Here is a 22,942-nt window from a genome sequence, read left to right as displayed (position 1 = left end):
TATAATTATCTGGATAGACATGGTCTGATTAGGAATGGTCAACATGGATTTGTGTGTGGAAGGTCATGTTTGACAAATCTTATTGAATTTTTTGAAGAGGTTACTAGGAAAGTTGACAAGGGCAAAGCGGTGGATGCTGTCTATATGGACTTCAGTGAGGCCTTTGACAAGGTCCTACATGGAAGGTTGGTTAGGAAGGTTCAATCATTAGGTAGTAATATTGAAGTAGTAAAGTGGATTCAGCCGTGGCTGGATGGGGGACGCCACAGAGTAGTCGTGGATAACTGTTTGTCAGATTGGAGGCCGGTGACTAGTGGTGTGCCTCAGGGATCTGTGCTGGGTCCAATGTTGTTTGTCATATACATTAATGATCTGGATGATGGGGTGGTAAATTGGATTAGTAAGTATGCAGATGATACTAAGATAGGTGGAGTTGTGGATAGTGAAGTAGGTTTTTAAAGCTTGCAGAGAGATTTAGGCCAGTTAGAAGAGTGGGCTGAAAGATGGCAGATGGAGTTTAATGCTGATAAATGTGAGGTGCTACATTTTGGTAGGACTAATCAAAATAGGACATACACGGTAAATGGTAGGACATTGAAGAATGCAGTAGAGCAGAGGGATCTAGGAATAATGGTGCATAGTTCCCTGAAGGTGGAATCTCATGTGGATAGGGTGGTGAAGAAAGCTTTTGGTATGACGGCCTTTATAAATCAGAGCATTGAGTATAGGAGTTGGGATGTAATGTTGAAATTGTACAAGGCATTGGTGAGGCCAAATTTGGAATATTGTGTACAGTTCTGGTCACCGAATTATAGGAAAGATGTCAACAAAATTGAGAGAGTACAGAGAAGATTTACTAGAATGTTACCTGGGTTTCATCTCCTAAGTTACAGAGAAAGGTTGAACAAGTTGGGTCTTTATTCTTTGGGCCGTAGAAGGTTGAGGGGGGACTTGATAGAGGTATTTAAAATTATGAAGGGGATAGATCGAGTTGACGTGGATAGGCTTTTTCCACTGAGAGTGGGGGAGACTCAAACAAGAGGACATGAATTGAGAGTTAAAGGGCAAAAGTTTAGCGGTAACGAGGGGGAACTTCTTTACTCAGAGAGTGGTAGCTGTGTGGAACGAGCTTCCAACAGAAGTGATTGAGGTAGGATCGATGTTTTCATTTAAAGTTAAATTGGACAGCTATATGGACAGGAAAGGAATGGAGGGTTATGGGCTGAGTGCAGGCTGGTGGGACTAGGTGAGAGTAAGAGTTTGGCACGGACTAGAAGGGCCGAGATGGCCTGTTTCTGTGCTGTAATTGTTATATGGTTATATGGATTTAATTTGTTTTTTTTTGACACATCAACAGAAAAAGGCTATTTCATGTCAAAGTGAAAACATCTCTACAAAGTGATCTAAATAAGTTACAAATATAAAAGGCAAAATAATCGATTGCGTTAAGTATTCCCCACCCCCACCCCCCACTTTAATATGACATACCAAATCATCACTGGTGCAGCTAAATGGTTTTAGAAGTCACATTAATTAGTTAAATGGAGATCACTTCCACATCTCCAAATGGAGAGTCAAAGTGTTTGAATTGATTCTAGTAAAAATACACCTGTATCTGGAAGGTCCAACTGCTGTTAAGTCAGTATCCTGGCAAAAACTACACCATGATGTCAAAAGAACATTCCAAGCAACTCCACAAAAGGGTTATTGAAAAGCATACATCAGGAGGTGGATACAAGAAAATTTCCAAGTCACTGAATATCCCTTGGAGTACAGATAAGTCAATCATCAAGAATTGGAAAGAATATGGCACAACTGTAAATCTGCCATCTTTAAAAACTGGGTGACCATGCAAGAGGAGGACTTGTAACAGTGGCCACCAAGAAACCTATGACAACTCTGGAGGTTACAAGCTTCAGCGGCTGAGATGAGAGAGACTGTGCATACAACTGCTGCCTGTGTGCTTCACCAGTCGCAGCTTTATGGGAGAGTGGCAAAGAGAAAGCCACTGCTGAAAAAAACTCACATTAAATCTTGGCTAGATTTTTCTAGAAGGCATGTGGGAACTCTGAAGTCAGCTGGAAGAAACTTCTATGGTCTGATGAAACCAAAATTGAGCTTTTTGGCCATCATACTAAATGCTATGTTTGGTGTAAGCCAAACACTGCACATCATCAAAAGCGCACCATCCCTACTGTGCATCATGCTGTGGGGATGCTTCACTGCAGCAGGCCCTGGAAGGCTTATGAATCTAGAGGGTAAAATGAATGCAGCAAAATACAGGGAAATCCTGGAGGAAAACCTGATGCAGTCTGCAAGCAAATTTCAACTTGGGCGAAGAGTTATTTTCCATCAAGACAATGACCCCCAAGCATAAAGCCAAAGCTATACAAGACTGGCTTAAAAACAACAAAGTTAATGTCCTGGACTGGCTAAGTCAGAGGCCAGACTTCAATCCAATTGAGAAATTGTGCTGTATCTGAAAGGTGCTGTTCACTCACAATCCCCATACAACCAGACAGGGCTTGAGCAGTTTTGTAAAGAAGAAAGGGGGTTGGGGGTAAATATTACAGTATCCAGATGTGTAAAGCTGATAGACACCTATCCACACAGACTCAAGGCTGCAATTGCTGCCAAAGGTGCATCTACTAATTACTGACTTGAAGGGGCTGAATAATTTTGCAACCAATTATTTTGTGTTTTATATTTGTAATTAAGTTAGATCACTTTGTAAAAATCTATTTTCACTTTAATATGAAAGAGTCTTATCTGTTGATCAGTGTCAATAAAGCTAATTTAATCCACTGTGATACAATGTTGTAAAACAATAAAACATAAAAACTTCTGTGGGCAGGGGGATGAATGCATATTATAGGCACTTAGATACATACATAATATACATACACAGTATACTATATAATACAACAGCTTTCTTCTGAATTCCAGCAAATACAAGCTCAGAGTCATCAAACACTCTTCATATGGCAAGCCACTCAATCCTGGAATCATTTTCGTGAACCTCCTTTGGACCCTTTCCAGTTTCAATATATCCTTTCTAAGATAAGGGGCCCAAAATTGCGCACAATACTACAAGTGAGGCCTCACCAGTGCTTTATAAAGTCTCAACATTACATCCTTGCTTTATATTCTAGTCTTCTTGAAACAAATGCTAACGGTGCAGTTGTCTTCCTCACCACAGACTCAACTTGTAAATTAACCTTTAGGGAATCCTGCACAAGGACTCCCAAATCCCTTTGCATCTTAGTTTTTTGTATTTTCTCTCCATTTAGAAAATCATCAACCCTTTTATTTCTTCTATCAAAGTGTATGGCCATACACTTGCCAACACTATATTCCATCTGCTACTTCTTTGCCTTTTCCCTAATCTGTCTGTCCTTCTGTCATCCATGTCAGTGTACTTTTCCAATCATGCCTCTGTCATTCCCTTTACTCCACTGGAATACTGATATGACTGACTTCAGCATCTGACTTGCTCTCTGCCAATTACACTCAGCAAACTCAACACTCATTTCCCATTGGTTATTTCATTTGCATCAAAATGCTGCTCAATTCACTCAGTATACATGATCCAGATATCTTCTGTGCAATCAAAAGTGTGTATTTTTCCAATGTCGCCAGCCATTTCTGCTTTTTTAAAATTTATTACAGTTATCACACAGTTTTCACTGCTTATGAACCCGTGGATTTTGTCCATTTTCTGCCATTTTTTAACTCAACTGTCTCTCCCCATCTTGCAAAAAGACATGTGCTGTGCTTATATTTTACTTGACCATTTCTCTCCTATTGTGAAGAAAGTGTGCTGTGCTTTATTTTTAAAACTCAAACATCTTGCAGTGCTTCAACAGGTAGGCAGTTGTCTTGGGTTCATTTTAAATGTACTCATTGCCACAGTTATATTTTTAAATCTCCAAAACATAAGGATAACACATGTACATTCAGTTCTTTTTTACTCGTAGTGAGCCGTGCTCTCATAATGTGGTGGTGTAATGATGTATGCCATTCACATGCTTTTACATATAACCTGTAATGAAGTATGTAAACAACAAAGACCGCTTAATCAAACAATGGATTCTTACATTTATACTCAAATATTAAATACACAACAGCAATAGTCTCTACCATTACTCCTGACAGTGCTTTTCAGACACCTACTACTCTGTATTAAAATAAAACTACCTCTGTCATCTTCCCAAAACTTCCTCTACACCTTAAACTATTATTCTCTGCTGTTGGTCATTACTGCTCTGAAAAAAAAGACCCTGGCTCTCCACTCTGTCTGTGCCTCTCATAGTTTTATACATCTCTATCAAGTGGCCTCTCATCCTCCTTCGTTCCTAAGGCATCAGCTCATTAACTTTTCCTCATAAGACATGGTCTCCAATCAACTTTGGCAACTTTGAGGAAGCTATGGATTTTGACCTCAAGATCCCTCTGTTCCTTCACACTACTAAGAATCCTGCTAAGGTTCTATGTAGTGCTAAGGAATGAAGCATGATATGGGAAAACATCAGATTACCTATCATGGAATGAAAACCCAAAGTATTACTTAAATGGAGGGAGACTACAAACAATTGCAGTGCACAGGAATCTGAGAGTTTTAGTACAAAGTTAGCAGACAGGTACAGCGAGTATTTAGGAATGTTGGCCTTTATAGCCGTATATAGGAGGAGGCAATTCTATAAGACCATAAGACATAGGAGCAGAATTAGGCCATTTTCCCAAACAAGAGAAAATCTGCAAACGCTGGAAATCCAAGCAACACACACTAAATGCTGGAGGAACTCAGCATCTATGGAAGAAAGTACGGCTGACATTTCGAACTGAGGCCCTTTGGCAGGAGTGGAGAGAGAAAAAGCTGAAATGTAGATTTAAAAGATGGGAGAAGGGAAAGAGAAACACAAGGTGAGAGGTGAAACAGGGAGGGGGAGGGATGAAGTAAAGAGGTGGGAAGTTGATTAGGCAAAGAGATGCAGGGCTGGAGATGGGGGAATCTGACAGGAGAGAACAGAAGGACATGGAAGGAAGAAAAAGGGGAAAGCGCACCAGAGGGAGGTGATGGGCTGGCAAGGAGATAAGGTGAGAGAAGGAAAAGGGGATGGAGAATGGTAAAGTTGGGAGGCATTACCAGAAGTCTGAGAAGTTGATGTTCATGTCATCAGGTTGTAGGTTAACCAGATGGAATATAAGGTGTTGTTCCTCCAACCTGAGTGTGGCCTCATCACGACAGTAGAGGAGGCCATGGATTGACATACAGTATCAGAATGGGACTGGGAAATGGAATTAAAATGACTGGCCACTGGGAGATCCCACTTCTTCTGGCGGGTGGAGAGCAAATGCTCAGCGAAACAGTCTCCTAATCTCCATCAGGTCTCGCCGATATACAGGAGGTCACACTGGGAGCATCATACACAGTGTTTGACTCCAACAGACTCACAGGTGAAGGTCCACCCCACGTGGAAGGACTGCTTGGGGCCCTAAATGGTAGTGAGGGAGGAGGTGTAGGGGCAGGTGTAGCACTTGTTCCACTTGCAAGAATAAGGGCCAGGAGGGAGATCAGTGGGAAGGGATGAATGGACAAGGAAGACGCGTATGGAGTGATCCCTGTGGAAAGCTGGATGTGGGGGGAGGGGTGAGGGTTCACGTTGGAGATGACGGAAGTTGCGAAGAATTATGTGCTGGACACGGACACAGGTGGGGTGTTAGGTGAGGACAAGAGGAACCCTATACCAGGTAGCGTGGCGGGACAATGGGGTAAGAGCAGGTGTGTGTGAAATGGAAGAGATGTTATTAAGGGCAGTGTTGATGATGGAGGAAGGGGACTCCCTTTCTTTGAAGAAGGAGGACATCTCCTTCAGTTTAGCATGAAAAGCCTCATCCAAAGAGCAGATGCGGCGGAGACGGAGGAGTTGAGAGAAGCAGATGGCATTTTTACTAGTAACAGGGTGGGAAGAGGTATAGTCCAGGTAGCTGTGAGAGTCTGTGGGTTTACAACAGACCTGGCATTCAAGATGAGGTAGTAAATTGGACTAGACATTGGCTTTACGGGAGAAGTCACAGACTGATAGTAGGTGGTTCCCTTTCTGATTGGAGGCCTCTGCCTACTGGAGTGCCACAGGGATTGGTGTTGGGTATGTTGTTGTTTGTCATCTATATCAATAATCTGGATAATAATGCAGTTAACTGGATCTGCAAATTTGTGAATGACACCAAGAGTGGGGACTGTGGTAGACAGTGAGGAAGATGCTCAGAGCTTGCAGCGGGTTCTAGACTTGTAGAAAAATGGGCTGAAAATAGATGGAATTTAATACAGACAAGTGTGAGTTGTTGCACTTCGGTAGGACCAATCAGGGAAGGTCTTACACAGTGAACAGTACAGGACTGAGGAGTGCAGTAGAACAAAGGGATCTGGGAATACAGGTCCATAATTCATTGAAAGTGGTGTCACAGGTAGACAGGCTCGTAAAGCAAGCTTTTGGCACATTGGCCTTTATAAGTCAAAGTTTTGAGTACAGGAGATGGGATGTTTTGTTGAAATTGTACAAGATGTTGGTGAGGCCTAATTTGGAGTATTGTGTGCAGTTTTGGTCACTTACTTACAAGAAAGATGTAAATAAGGTTGAAAGAGTGCAGAGAAAATTTACAAGGATGTTGCCAGGACTGGAGGACCTCAGGAAAGATTGAATAGGTTAAGACTTTATTCCTTGGAATGTAGAATATTGCGAGGAGATTTTATAGACATATACAGAATTATGAGGGGTATAGATAGGTTAAATGCCAGCAGGCCTTTTCCACTGAGGTTGGGTGGGACTACAATGAGAGGTCATGGGTTAAGGATGAAAGGTGAAATGTTTAAGGGAAACATGAGGAGAAACTTCTTCACTTAGAGGGCTGTGAGAGTGTGGAATGAGATGCCAGCATAAGTAGTGCATGTGAGCTCAATTTCAATGTTTAAGAGAAGTTTGGATAGGTGCGTGGATGGAAGGGGCAGACAAGACTATGGTCCCATGCATGTCGATGGAACTAAGCAGTTAAGGTGGTTTGGCATGGAATAGATGGGCTAAAAGGCCTGTTTCTGTGCTGTACTTTTCAATGACTCCATAACTCTATGACTGTAAGTACCTCAAAATCTCATCCGTAATAATGGATTCCAATATCCTCCCAACCACTGATGTCAGGTTAACTGGCCTATAATTTCATTTCTTCTGCCTTCCTCCCTTCTTAAAGAGTGGAGTGACATTTGCAATTTTCCAATCCTCTGGAACTATTCCAGAATCCAGTGATTCTTGAAAATCATTACTAATGCCTCCACAATCTCTTCAGCTACCTCTTTCAGGACCCTGGAATGTAGTCCATCTGGTCCAAATAACTTATCTACCTTCAGACCTTTCAGCTTCCCATGTGCCTTCTCCTTAGTAATAGCATCAATGCTAACTTCTGTCCTATGACACTCTCAAATTTCTGGCATACAGCTGACATCTTCCACAGTGAAGGTGGACCTAAGTACTTATTAAGTTCATCTGACGATTCTTTTGTTCCCATTCACTACCTCTCTAGTGTTATTTTCCAGTGGTCTGATGTTTACTTTCAGCTCCCTTTAACTCCTCATATATTTGAAAAAACTTTTACCTTCATATTTCATCTTTTCTCTCCTTATGGCTTCTGTTGGTTTTCAAAAGCTTCCCAATTCTTGAACTTCCTACTAATTTTGGCCATATTATATGCCCTCTCTTTTGCTTTTATGCTGTCTTTGACTCCCCTGTCAGCCATGTTTGCCTCATCTTCCTTTTAGAATAGTCCTTCATCTTTCCTATCTGTATCTATCCTGTGCCTTCCGAATTGCTCCCAGAAACTGCAACCACTGCTGTTCTGCCAGCGTCCCTGCTAGTGTCCTCCTTCAGTTAACTTTGGCCAGGTCCTCTCTCATGGCTCTGTAATTCCCTCCACTCTAATATAATACTAATCCTCTCAAAATGCAGGGTGAATTCTATTATATTACGATCACTGGCTCTTTGAGGTTCCTTTACCTTAATCTCCCCAATAAAATCTGGTTCATTAGATTAGGGAGTTGCCTTTCCCTCGGTGGTCTCAACCACAAGCTGCTCTGTATAGCCATCTCATTGGCATTCTACAAATTCATTCTCTTTGGATCAAGCACCTACCCGATTCTCTAAATTTATCTGCATATTGAAATCTACTATGACAATCATAACATTTCTTTTTACAAGCCTTTCCTATCTCCCATTGTAATTTGTATACCACATCCTGGATACTATTTTGAATCCTGTATTTAACTGACATTAGGGTCTTCTGACCCTTGCAGTTTCTTAACTTTATCCACAAGGATTCTACATCTTCCAATCTTATATCATCTCTTTCAAAGGATTTGATTTCAATTTTTCACCAGTGAAACCACCCCAACCCCTCTGCCTAAACCTGCCTGTCTTCTCAATACAAAGTGTGCCCATGGAGGTTAAGCTCCCAACTATGATTTTCTTTCAGCCACACTCAATGGTGCGCATGATGTAGTACCTGGCAATCTCTAATTGTGCTACAAGATCATCTGCCTTATTCCATATACTTGGTGCATTCAAATATAACACATTCAGTCCTGAATTCATCGTCCTTTTCAATTTTCCCAACATGTTACACTTCAATTCACCCCTTCCTTTTTTTGCAGGTCATACCTTCCCCAGAAGAGATCCAATTGATCCAGAAATCTGAAACTCCACCCCCGCACCAATTCCTCAGCCATGCATTCACCTGCTAACTCATCCTCCAACCTGCTAACTTACTCTCACTGGCATGTGGTACAGTCAGCAATCCAGTGATTACTACCCTGAAGGACGGCTTTTCAGCTTTCTACCCAACTCCTTATATTCTCTCGTCAGGACCTCCTGCTTTTTCCTACCTATGTCATTCATACCAATATGTACCATGACTTCTGGCTGCTTACCTTCCCTCTTTAGAATACTGTGGACCTGATCTGAGATATCCTTGACCCTGGCAACCTGGAGGCAAAATACCATTCAGGTTTCTTTGTCATGTCCACAGAATCTCTTGCCTGCTCCTCTAACTAAAATCCCCGATCACTACTGCCCTCCTCTTCTCCCCCTTCCCTTCTGAGGCACAGAGCCAGAGACCTGCTCACTGAGGTTTCTCCTTGGTAGGCTATTTACCCCCCGACCCCAACAGTATACATAACAGCATTTATATTATTGGGCAGAGCAGGCACAGGAGTACTCTGCACTGGCTGCCTATTCCCTTTCCCAGAGAGCCACACAGGTATGGGTGACTACCTCCCTGTAGCTCCTCATTCTCCTGTATGAGCTGAAGGTCATCTAGCTCCAGCTCTAGATCCTTAAGAATCTTTAAGGAGTTGCACCTCGATGCACTTTGTGCAAATGTAATTATCAAGGAGACTGGTGGTCTCCCAGAGTTCCCACATGTCTACAAAGAACATACCACTAACTCTGGATCCATTAATAGTGCATTAGCTATGTACTAATAGATAAAGAAAGAGAAAATTGCCCATAAAATCAATGCCTTTCATTCTCTCCTTATTTCACTGTAATCTACTCTACCTTACATACTCCACTTGTCAATTATCTCTATTAGAGTTAATTTTACATTGGCCAATTATCTTACCAGCCTGTATGTCTTTGGGATGTATAGGAAGCAAAAGAAACTGAAGGAAACCCGTGCAATCACAGGAGGAAGTGCAATTTCTGCACTGTCGGTACCCCAGCTCAGCATCGAACTCATCACTGAAGCTGTGCAGCCACAGTGGGCCACACAAGAACCGTGCACACACAATGGAAGCGATGCAGAGAAGATTCACCACTTTGATTCCTGAGAGAAATAAAAAACAGAAGAAAGATTGAACAGATGCAGCTCTCTGATGTTCAGAGAAATGAAAGATGATCCATTGCAAATTTGAATATCCTGGAGGTATTGATGACGTGGATGCTTAAAGGACACTTCCTTTAGTGATGGTACATGAACAAGAGGGCATAGTTATGAGTCACTTACTTCAGCTGTTGGCCACATAGGAATTAAAAATATGTAAAACTGAACCAGAATCAGAATCAGAAAAAGGTTTATTGTCACTGACATTAGTCATGAAATTTGTTGTTTTGTGGCAGCAGTACAGTGTTGGCCTAATAAGTTATTATAATATACAATTTTAAAAATCTTAAAAATAATGCAAAAGCAATACAGTGAGGTAGTGTCCATGGACTGTTTAGTAATCTGATGGTTGCGGGGAAGAAGCTGCTCCTAAAACTCTGAGTGTGGGTCTTCAGGCCCCCGTACCTGTACCTCCTCACTGATTGTGGTAATGTCCCCAGATGGTGAAGGTCCTTAATGATGGATATGGTCTTCTTTGAGATGTCCTCAGTGGTGGGGAGGCTTATGCTCATGATGGATCTGGCTGAGTCTACGACCCCGAAGCATCTAACCATCCTGTGCATTGATGCTTCCATACCAGGTATTGATACAGCCAGTAAGGATACACTCTACAGTATATCTGTAGAAATTTGCTAGAGATTTAACTCAGCGAGGAGCTGGACACACTGCATTTGACATACGTACCACCATAATAGATCTACAGCAGATGCATTCGCACAGGCTCTCTACTGGGCTTTGGACCACCTGGACAACAGTAGGGCTGCTGTCTATCAATTACAACTCAGCATTCAGTACTTATCAATAACATTCAAAACCTGTACCTTCTCTGAAATTGGATTCTTGGCTTCCTCATTGGGATTTTCCAGTTAGTGAGAGCTCTACAGTGGAAACAGACAAAACAAATGACGTAGTTGGTGCCATGCACTGGAAGAAATGGAGGCCACTATTTGTGAGACTGTTCTTGAAATTGCCAATTTGTGAACTGCTTTTCTGAAGTAACTCTTGCTGGATTAAATAAATAGAAAGTTGACATCTCTATCGATAATCAGCTAAATCAGAGATAATTTCCAGAGAAGAAGTAATTAGTGGGATGTTCTTTGATAATGTAGAAGGATCAATGCCTTACAACAGTCTGTGTCATTGAACTGAAGTGACGAAGTAACAGACGTGACTGTATCACTGATCTTCTGGTAGATGGTGGTACACTCGGATGCAGCTGCCTCTCTAGGTCCAACCAAAGGTGTAATTGTTCATCCTTTACATCTTTTTTACGATTGCAAGACACTGATGGCTACCAAGAATACCAAGTACTGCGGGTCTACACCGCTACTCGATAGCGGTGGAATTGAATTATTGCACACCGTGTTGCAGTCCGCTTCAGCCACCCAGAGAAGGTGGTGTCAGAAGCAGAGCGCAGAGGCGGTGCACGATCCAAAAAAAGGTGTGTGTGACTGCCTTCGACTTTTCCATTGCGATCGCTAGACCTTCTTAAACATTGGGAATGTGGAATACTGCAAGTTCAGTTCACCGGTTCATTGGCGGAGTAGCTTCGTGGCCTCGGTTGTAGCACAGGTCAGGGCCTCATGCTGCAGGGTCACCTGGGGAGGAGATGCCAGAGGCAGTGTGACCTGGCAACAATGCTGGGTGGAGTGCTGGCCCTCCCGTTGGTGCTGCCCTCCAGTTTCACTCAGCAGAAGACAAGCTGGATTGCACTCATCTGAAGCTGCAGATCTTTTTAGCATATGATGATTCGACTGCTGCAGGCTTGTTCTTGCTGACAACATTCCATGCACCATCAATCTACAGGACATGTCACTCAGGGACTCGGGCTATGTTATTATATTTTTGCATGACTGTATTTTTACTTGCTATCTTATATGTGCTATATGTACCTTGTGCTGTGTATGACTGTTAGTACTGCATTTTGCACTTTGGCCCCGAAGGAATACTTCGTCATTTGGCTGTATTCATGGAATGATAATTAAACTTGAACTTCAATTTTCAGTAACCTGAGCCTAATGTTTGACTTGAACTGGGTGTATCTGGTTTGAAATAGCATGATTTAGCTAAAATCAAGGCAGTGACATCAGTCATATCCTCATTTGAGAGAAACATAATGAGATGATGCCTTGGCCAATGCCAAAGAAAAATGGACAAAACTAGCCAGATAAGGCAGAACCAATAGAATTGAAGTATAGAGGTACTTAAGGAAAGATCATAGCAATGAAGGATTCCAGATGTACTGAGTGAAAACTCCAGAGACTATCACAAGGAAGACCCCCACGCCAGAGGCAGGGAGAAGAAGGATAAATCATTTGGTCCTCCAGAGATCCCCTATTTCAATGTAATATGTTGGAGTCATGGCCTGGGTGAGTACTAGTACAGAGTGCACAACAGCATTCAGGAACTTAAGTCAGTTGACCAGTGTATGATTGTGTTGATACAATTAAGTGAGCATTTTGAATTATGAGTTGTGTGGTTATTTACCCAGCCTAAATACCTGACCGAGGTAAGGGTCAGCAACATTGGAGACGAGAAGGAATTTCTCTCTCAGAGGACTGAGGTTCTTTGAAACTCTCTACTTCAGAGAACTATGGCAGCAAATTATTGAATATATTCATGTTGGAGAATGACAAACAACTGAATTACAAGAGAGTCAAGAGATATGAGGAGGGAGCAGGAAAGCAATGTTCATACAAGGAGGGAGGCGAAGATGGCGGTGCGCTGCGCATACGCAGCTCTCCAGTGAAAATGATATCGTATCTGTTAAATAGGGGCCGTGGACAATTCTGATTTGATGGAGAATGGACGTGAAAGCACAGAGGAACATCTGGAGAAATTTCTGAAATGCCCGTTCGCTGCCGTCGTTACTGTGTGGTCATGAATCTTTCGGAGGGAAGGCCTCAAGATCCCCGGCCTTGCCTGTTTTTGGCAACCGAGAAGGAGGTCGAATCGTTTGGACAGAGATGGTGCTCAGTACTCAGTGTCAGAGAGCTGATCAGAGCTCAAAGTTTTCGGATGACTCAATGTCGGATTGTGGTCGGCATGGCAGGGAGAGTTTTTCTTCCTTCTCCCATCTGCGTCAGATGTGGGACATTTGAGAAGCTTTGAACTTTACTGTGCTCATGGACTTCTTCATTAAGTTATGGTATTGTCACACTGTTTGTAACTATATGTTATAATTATGTGGTTTTGTCAGTTTTTTTCAGTCTTGGTTTGTCCTGTGTTTTGTGATATCACACCGGAGGAAATAATGTATCACTTCTTAATGCATGCATTACTAAATGACAATAAAAGAGGACTACGTGTCTTCATAATCATATACCAATATTTAATCAACTATGATCTAATTGAAAGGCGGAGATATTTCATGTGCTATTCACGATCCCTTACTCACTTTAATCAAACTTCCTCTGATCTTGTCATCTCCTATTCTCTTGGTTCCATCTATGATCACATAGGGAGCTATCCTAAGTTGGAGGAAGCTATTAGACCTTGTGAAGTTCTTGATGAAACAATTTACACAACTTAGCCCTATGTCTAAACAGTCAGTCATCAACTTTTTCATACTTTCAGTTCTGTCCTTGTAATTTTCACCTGATTTTCCACAGTCCCTATTTCATTGATTTATTATATTATGCTTCCTTTTATCTCCTGCCTATCGTTATGCAGTTCAACCATTTTCTCAAGCTCAACGGTAAATTAATTTCCTGTGCTCTTTCATTTCCCTTCTACTTTTCCCATCTTCTCTTCACTTTTAAATTCTGTTCACCTGTAATACTTTACAGAGGAAGGGACTTGAACGTTTTAGAAGGAAACATTTGTTCCTTGTAGTTCTTCCTTCTATAGGGTGGTATAGTTAACTAGTATCTTTTGCCCATTGTCATCCTTCTTTTTACATCAGTGTTGGGAAGAAACTTGGTTTCATGAATTTTGAAAATTTCTACCCAAAACACTGACTTGCTTTTTTTTCTTTTTACAGATAATGAGTGGTTGCTGGGATTTCAGAGTATTTTCTGTTTTGGCAATCATTATATGCTCAGTAGCCACTTTATTAGGTAGACCCTGACCAAAGATCAAGATGGTGGCACGCCCAGTCACAGTGGCTACTCCAGCTCCAACTAATGGTGTTATTGTTCATCCATTATGCCTTTGTTATAATCGCGAGACACTGCTGAATATTAAGAACATGAAGTACTGCAGGGCTACCTCACAAGCGAGCTGTTGAATAGCAGATGAGCTCCACAGCATGGGTTAATTGCACACCATCTTGTTGCCTGCTAGAGCCACCCAGGGGAGATGGCGACAGAAGTGGTGCGTAAGGAAACAGAAGCACAGAAAGTGTGCTGGTATTCATGTGAGACTAGAGGTGAAACGTAGCGAGGAAGCTCTCCCATTGATTCTGCTTTTCAACATTCGATCACTGGAGAACAAACTAGATTACCTGCGTAAGAGACTGCGTAAGATGAAGGCCAGCTGTGGGCTGATCCTGATGGAAACATGGCTCCAGGATACCACCCCTGAAGCGGTCATCCAGCTCGTGGATTTCATCTCTTTTCCAGTCTATAGAATTCCCACAATCTCTGGTAAGACCTGAGGTGGAGGTGTACGTATCTCTATTAGTAAGAACTGGTGTGCGAATGCTTCAGATGTGATGGCCCACTGTTCGTCTGTGGTAGAATTCTTAAGGATGAAGGGTAGGCCCTTCTATTTACTGAGAGAGTTCAGTGCCATCGTGATTCTGGCTGTATACAACTCACCCCGCTCCCCGCCCCCCATGCTCAAGCTGGGGAAGGGCTGCGTGAGCTCTACAACGCCATTAGTGATCTGCAAACCCCCCCCCCCGATGGTTTCTTTATTATTGCTGGTGACATCAACCTGCTAACTTAAAAAAACAGTCCTGCCTAAATCCTATCAGCATGCTACCGGAGGTGAGAACACACTAGACCTGATTTATACCAACATCCCTGATGCACACAAAGCTGCTCCCCACCCTCACATTGAATTTCCTGACCACTTATTTGTTATACTAATTCCTGCATACCACCCACTGATCCACTGATTAAACATGTCAAACCAGTTCAAGACCTGGCCAGAAGGAGCAAGTTAGCCTCACGGGACTGTTTGAAGACACGGAGTGGAACATGTTCAGAGAGGCAGCTCCTATGACTATCACATTAATGTTGATGAATGTGCAATATCTGTGACTGGATACTGAAAGAAGCGCATTGAGGATGTCACCATTATTAAACACACCTATGGGAGAGAAGATCACAGGATATGGATGACTGCAGAGGTCCAGGCTTGGATGACAGATCATGATTCTGTCTTCAGATCGGGAGTAAGTCGGCTCTCAGGACAGTAAGAGCTGTGCTTTCCCGCACCATCTGGAAGACAAAACAGTATTATTCACAGAGAATGTACAGCCATTTCTGTGACACCAGAGATATGAGACAAGTGTGACAGAGCATTCAATCCATAATGGACTACAAGCCCACCCTGCACATTAGTGACATTGACGCTTCTCTTCCTGATAATCTGAATGCCTTTTACACTCAACTTGATGCACGGAATGATGTGCCGACGAGGAAGGCCCTACCCCACCTTCGCCCCCAGGGAACAGGTACTTTGTCTGGCCACATTAATGTAAGAAAGACCCTAGCTAGGGTCAACCCAGCTAAAGCCACTGGGACTGATAACACACCTAGTCAGGTGCTGAGGGATGATGCAGCCCAGTTTAACAGAGATCTAACACATATCTTCAGTAACTCTCTGGAACAGTCCACTGACCCCTCAGGCTTTTAAGGTGACGACCATCATCCCAGCGCCCAAGAGCGCAACAGTAACCTGCTTCAACCACGACCATCCAGTGACACTTACCTCAACAATAATGAAGTACTTTGAGCGGATGGTTATGCATCGCATTAAATCCATCTTCCCGCTACATTGAACCCTTTCCATTTTGTCTATCATTCAGATTGGTCCACTAATGATGTCATAGCTTCTGCACTCCACTTTGTTCTGTCCCACCTGGAAAACGGTGTCTCATATGCCAGGATGCTGTTTACCGACTTCAGCCTGGCGCTTAATACAATCGCCCCGCAGAAGATGGTGAGTGAACAGTTATCCTTGAGTCTTAACATCTCTCCCTGTAACTGGATCCTGGACTTGGAGACAGAAAGACCAGAGAATCATCTCTAGCTCCATCACACTGAGCTCTGGCGCTCTCCAAGCTACATGCTCAGCCTGCTGCTGATGCATGGCTGCACTGCTAGATCCAGTTCAAACTGAATCATTACGTTTGCTGATGATACAACAGTGGCATACAAAGGACTGCGAGAGCCGCTGAGAGGACCACTGGGGTCTCTCTTCCGCCCATCAGGGTATTTATCAAGAGCACTGCATTTGCAAGGCCCTTAGCATTGTTGATGATCCCTCCTATCCTTTCAACAATCTCTTTCACCCCCTACCCTCAGGTAGGCGGTACCATAGCTTTAGGCTAAGAACTGTTAGAATGGGATACAGGTTCATCTCCCAGGTGAACTCTTTGCCACCACCCAGGTTTCATCAAGTTATGAAGCATCAGTGGTGTTATACTATCTACTTCTTAACTTGAGTTGCAAATCCACCTTTTTACTTTATTTGTGGTAATATTACTTTATTTGTTACATGTAATGTGTTGGGCAGGTTGGCCGAAGCAATATTGTTTCATTTGGTGGTACAGGAGGTACCTACTGAAATGGCCACTGAGTGTGTATTCATTACATTTCTTTCCATTTGACATTTAAACCATATTCCTCATATCAGCGAGAGGTTTGCTTGTTTCTTTGTTTGTTTATTTATTTATTTGGCGATGCAGTGGAGAGTACGCCTTTCCTGCCCTGGTGCCACGCCATACCAGCAACCCCTGACAACCCCAGTTACGGGACAATTTACAATAACCAATTAACCTACCTGATGCTTCTTTGGACCTCGGGAGGAAACTGGAGCATCTGGAGAAAGCCCACATATTCCACAGGGAGGACACATAGAGTCCTTACAGACAAAGCCAGAATTGAACTTTGAACTCCAACACCCCCAGCTATAATGGTGTTGCGCTAACCTCTGTTACCATGGTACCCCAAGAAGATAGCTAAGGTATACAGAATATCAAAAATAATGTGCTTTCTATTACCCTTGTATTCTCTCCTTCTGATTTTTTCTAAACCAGAACTTTATCTTATCTGCTGCTTATGAACCCCTGGGAATCAACCTTGTGGCACATTATGTTTTTAACATCAAACTGATCTGCAGCAAGTTTGTCTTTTACTTAAGAAATAATGCAATTGTTTTAGTGTTATGTCTATAAAAAATATGCCAATGTTTTCAGACTTTCAACAATATTTTTAATTGAAACATGTTTATATATTTTGTGATCACCATGCGACCTTCCATTTCTGGGCTTTCTGCCAGGGTACTGCTTTTTTCCACGTCACCCTGATGACAAAAAGGACAGTCTGCTACAAATGGGGAGTGTGAGGAAGTGAATCATAGCCAGCACTATACATGGGGATCATTTGCCATCAGTGTTCCTCAAGACCCCAGGCTTAGCAGCATAGTAATACCATGTACTTCTGAACAACAGTCTTAACAAAGTACATGTTTCCCGGTGACTACAGAATACTGCATTTATTTTCCAAATTTGTAAATGTTATCAGGACTTGCTATAATTCTTTTGAGACATTAAATGCGCTAAATCTACAGTATATGCAACAAATTCTGTCTTAATATTATTCTTTTTTTGTATGACCAGTAGCATTTCCTACACCCAAACCATTCATTCTGCTATTATATTTTTTAAAATCCAAGCTTATGAAACAAGAAAGAAAATGGTCGTAAATGTTGGGCAGGATAAACAGCATTATTGGGTGGAGATTGGTGACCTTTTATCAGAATATGTGTGAACTGTGTACGTGGAGTTAATCATGAACGAATGGTACGATAATGGATTAATTCTACTGATTATGACATCCACTGGTCTCAATGCACATTGGCCAAGTCTAACTGGCACCAAGCTACAGTGACAGAGGTCTTGGGGTCCTCTGGCCATATTCTTTGGCATCCTTGTAGAACTCTGATAATAAACGTGTCATGCCAAGAGCTTAGGTTAAGTTAAAAGTATTTCATTCAAGGTTTGACATGTGTTCAAGTCATCCACAAGGACTCTAGCCACATTAAATTATATCATATTTCAAACTCTGTGGAACTCTTGTGAGAAACTCTTAATGACCTAGCAAACCATTTAATTTTAACACATTTCAGTGTATGACTATGAAATACTTGCAAGTTATAAAACCATTTTCACGATGATGCATAGGTTACCCTGGCTTACATTCCATTACAGTATTAGAAACAGTCTCTGTACAGTATTTGTTATTTTTATTTGAGAATGTTCTGGCTAATTCACCTAGTTGTCTTAAAGTTCAAATTATAGTGCTTCCATATACACATCAGGAGGGTAAATTATTTGTGGTTTCTTAAAGGGGATTTCAAGCTACTGCTTAGTTGTAATTCTGAGCTCTACAGATTATTCTGCTTAAATTTTTATTGTCTACTCTCTGCCTCAGATCAGGATTCATGATCTTTTTCACAGTAGCTTGCCGAAGTATAAATGGCTTTGCCTCTGGTCAGGAACAGATAATAACCATTGTTGTAATGGCTGGTTTCACACATGCCTGTTTTGATCAAACAGTTAATCACTTTACTCCTCCAAAAATCGATAGTGATGATAAATGCTGGTGACGCATCCATTCCGTTTAGCATTGCTAGGATACAAATTAAAGCAAACATGTAGTAAGATTTATTTCTTTGTTTGCCTGGAGGACAAGACAGGTAAATATGTACAACTAATGTTAGTGTTACTTCCAGCAGGTTTTACACTTGCTTTGAAAACCTTAATAATTTCTAGTTTAGTGGAAAATATTCTATATTCAATCCAATACGTTATCATCCAGTTATGGTTTCATCAATAGGAGTCATTCTTGAAGCATTATGATTTCATACCCAAAAAGCATTCTATTAGTTACTGATGGAAACATCATAATTGAGAATAATTTGGCAATTATTAGATGGATTGGAAAAATGGTGAATTCCTCTATTAAATGTAACATGATTATAGGTCATAATGACATAATTTTGCTACTTCTAACAGGGGCAGTACACCATTTCCCCAATTTGACCAATGAATGTTTGGAATTCATCTTCATAAACTACAGGACTGAAGCTATTATTATATCATTATCTTAAATAACACATATTCTCTACTTCCCTTCATTACCTTGTAAAATAACAATTAAGGTTAATTCAAGGCCATTGTGCAAGTTTGAAAGATGAACTAATTATGACATTACATATATGAGCACAGAGGCTTGCATTAACATTGATCCAGACCAGCTGCATTACTGAAACCACTAAATTTATATTGTAGGGCTATTTGTACAACTTGAATTAACTAAACAGGTGTTTCCACTTTGTAACGTGACTTGGGGTTCATTATGCAGGCTTGTGGTGACACACAAAGCATCACTGACTATAGGAACTTATGAAACTTCAGTCTCTGAAATTTCAAAATTCATCGTAACACAGGCACAATTTCATCCATATCTCACTTGAAACTAGAAGCTGGGCCTATTGCTATGTAATTATCAGAGGTGCCTTTAGAATCACTTGATGTTGCATAGTATTGATATCTCCTTCCTTCTCCCTGTAATCTTTGACACTCTTACTAATCAAGAAATTATCAATCTCTGCTTTAAGTATACCCAATGACTTAGCTTCCACAGTCATCTCTGGCAGTGAATTCCACAGATTCATCAACCTCTGGCCAAAGAAATTCCTCCTATCTCTGTCCTAAAGAGATATTCTTCTCTTCTGAGACTCTGGTCCTAGATTGTCCCACTATTGAAAACATCTCTCCATATCCACTATATCCAGGCCTTTCTATATGTGGTAGGTTTCAAAGAAATCCCTCATCATTCTTCGGTGTTTTCACCATGCATAGATTTGAACTTGCAATGCCATCTGAATGTTCCATCCCCACTTGAGCAATCATTGGCCAAAGACTCTCAGTATCAGTACGGTGTTGTACTTCTTCAAGGTGGCTTTGAGCGTATCCTTGGATCTTTTTTCTCCATTCTTCTGGAAATCTCTTCCCATGAGAGAGCTTGGAATAAAGTGACTATTTAAGGAGCTTAGAGTTGAATATGTGAATGATGTGGCTTGCCCTTTATAGCCATCCGGGTATAACTAAGGCTTCAGCACTCTGGACATGACTATTGATAGCTAGTTTTGTCAGAAAACTTTTTCCTGCTGTTTCTGAATGCTTCTGATCATCAGAGAGATCTAGAAACATTAGAAAACATATGTAAATACATTTTGAAAACAGCATCAATGAAATAAATAAAATTAAACAAATATGATGCGTTAATTTTGGGAAAATAAAATACATTTCCTCCACATGATGCCTGAGTGCTGATTAGCAATCCCCTGTAAATGAATGGGACTACACTAGATGTGCCAGCGATGGCCAGAGTACAGCTGAGAGGTCAGAAGTGATGAGTATCCTCAGCCCAGAACATTACAAATTAAAAATACTGGGCTCAATGTTGAAACCAGGAGTAGAGGAACTTCCCTGCCCCTATGTCCACTGCCAGAGTCTAGTAGGTGTTAATTTTTTACTGGAGTTGGCTTGTGGTTTTCCATAGAATCACCAGCAAACCAATAATGTACATGTGATTCTATATCTTAGTTTTTTTTCTAGCTTTCCTATCTTGTCTAATCACAATGCTAGCATATGCTGGCTTGCTCTCCTCACAGGAACCACCCCTCTCATTTATTTTTGCTCCTACTAACCTCATTTGTGGAGGACACTATAGCTACCATTTTTACTCCTGCTGTGGCATTTTTCTTTTATTATTGTGTGTCACTGCCCATTAACCAGTCATTTCAAAGGATAACTGTTCTTTGAAATGGCCAAAATCAAACATGTTAGTGGGTCCAGAGCAGGGGTTCCCAACCTGGGGTTCATGGACTACTTGCTTAAAGGTATTGGTCCATGGCATAACATAGATTGAGCCCCTGGTCTAGAATCTCACATCACCAAATTCTGTCTGGATGCAAGATTTCAACGTGGTTGACATTGGTCAAAAAGATATGTTTTGACTACTTTCACTGTCACTATTACTGCCAACAGCTTTTACTCCGTATACATCAAATGACCAGACTGGGAATTCTCCACTTGCGTAAGTACCAAGTCACGTCAGTGGATCAACAGACCAAATCTCTACATCATGTCTGGTAGATTACCCACTCTATCACTATATATTGTGTCCGCTTTTTTTTTCAAGAGATGAAGCTTTTGTGTGAGTGCATACGGAAATATTGAACTGGTGATTGACGAGCATTTGTTTAATAACGATGTAGCCGCAATACAATACTGTATTTCATTAAGACAAGATTCAATAGTATTGATAGACAGACAGGTGGGCGAATGAGAAATCCAGGTTAGGAAGAATGTGCGTACGTATACATATAACTGGTTTGAGGAATGGTGTAGTGTAAGGATAGTACACATAAGAAGGTAAGTTTTATCATGTATTTATCTTTCCTCGCATAGTGAGTTCATTTGTTGTACTGGGTTTAGATGTAGGGCTCGATACTTCTCCCAGCCCTGTCTGTCGCAAGCTGAACTCATACCTCATTCTGTATCCGCCAAGGCTGCTCTGCCGGTCAGTAAGGAAGCTGCCTTTGCCGGCTTTTACAGAGTATCACTAAACTAAGGGCAGTCTTTATTAACTTGCTCTCCATTATCTTGTCTTGCTTATATTGCGATCCATGCACCCAAAATCGATCTAGCACCACCATGGTCCATATTCCCCAGCATGGAGCTGAGTCGCACTCGACTGAGTCGAGATGGCTGGAAATATTTGAAGATTGAAAAAACTGTTGAAGCGCCCAATCACACCGCCACCAGTTCACTCGACTGCTCGATTTTGTTTCGATTGGTAGCATTATTTCAGTACCACCGACGCTAATTTCTGACTACTTCGGTTAAAAATGAGAAAATATAACTCGGAAAACGAAAAGCAATCGATGGTGGATCGTGGAACACGTAAATAAATTTAAATTTCATCAAACTAGTGGTTTCGGTTATTTTTTTCGGATTTTACATAATAAATGCATTAACTTTCTAGTAATTCCAGTAAGCCGCGAATAGGTCCGTTCAGCTTTGTGCAACATAAGGTAGGGTTTAAGTTAATTTGTCCATTTTTTTCTATTTTTCTGCGGCTTCTTGTGTATATTTTGCGGGAACATACTTGCCGTTATCCTTCCTCGCTGTGGTCGCCCCAGGTTGACGGCTGCAGTTGTTTAAATCTCTCATTTCTGATTGCATTCCGTGATAAGACCTGACTGCCGTCAGAGCTGGGTGACGCAGGGTCAGGTGGTTTGTGGCTTGTCGCGGGGGCTGCTTTATAAATAGGGAGCTGTCCTGGTGCTGGAAATTTCAACCCAACTTGCTCCAGCCACTCTCTGTTGCGAAAGATGCTCTCGCTCGAACCGGCTTCATATTAAATCGCAGGCAAGTTTTACAATATATTTAAGGAATCAAATGTAATGAGGAAGGAGATATAATCCGGTTACAGCCTGCTCATCCTTTACAAACGCTTGGCTTGTTAATAACAACCTGTTGCGCTCCTGAAATTTTATTGGATGCCGGATTCACGGGTAAAATTTGTAATGTTTCTGTATTCACAAACTAAATTGAACTATTTTTGCTTTATTTTAAGCAATTCCTGAAGAACTCCAGTTAACTAATAGACGGCGGGGACCGACACCTCTGAATCGAAGTTGATTAAGTAAGGTTTTATAATGAACAGAGTGAAGTGCAAGGAAAACTAGATTAGAATTGATATGCTTTAACATAATAATTTAATTTCAGTAATTGCTTTGACATCATTATGATCGTTCTGCATTAAAA

General features: G+C 41.5%; 1 protein-coding gene and 1 long non-coding RNA gene across 4 annotated transcripts in view; one reads left to right on the top strand and one right to left on the bottom strand.

Annotated features, from left to right (window-relative positions):
* The window catches only part of scg2a (secretogranin II a), a 72,163-nt gene that overhangs the window by 46,344 nt on the left and 2,877 nt on the right, over window positions 1–22,942 (top strand). The window contains exons 1-2 of one of the 3 annotated variants that reach the window (XM_063045885.1): window positions 22,057–22,075; window positions 22,752–22,820. The gene's annotated coding sequence lies outside the window, so the exon portion shown is untranslated. Of the gene's footprint in view, window positions 1–22,056; window positions 22,076–22,475; window positions 22,544–22,751; window positions 22,821–22,942 lie in introns of those variants that run through there. The other 2 variants (XM_063045883.1, XM_063045884.1) reach the window with 2 other exon arrangements.
* Window positions 1,571–22,383, bottom strand: LOC134345357 (uncharacterized). Its single transcript, XR_010017662.1, has 4 exons — window positions 22,281–22,383; window positions 15,184–15,314; window positions 9,667–9,870; window positions 1,571–4,042 (listed from the first exon to the last, which is right to left on the bottom strand). It is a non-coding gene; the product is annotated as an uncharacterized LOC134345357 (long non-coding RNA).

Source organism: Mobula hypostoma, chromosome 4, assembly GCF_963921235.1.
Source record: "Mobula hypostoma chromosome 4, sMobHyp1.1, whole genome shotgun sequence".
NCBI lineage: Eukaryota > Metazoa > Chordata > Chondrichthyes > Myliobatiformes > Myliobatidae > Mobula > Mobula hypostoma.
This window is presented reverse-complemented; position numbering and strand designations above follow the sequence as displayed.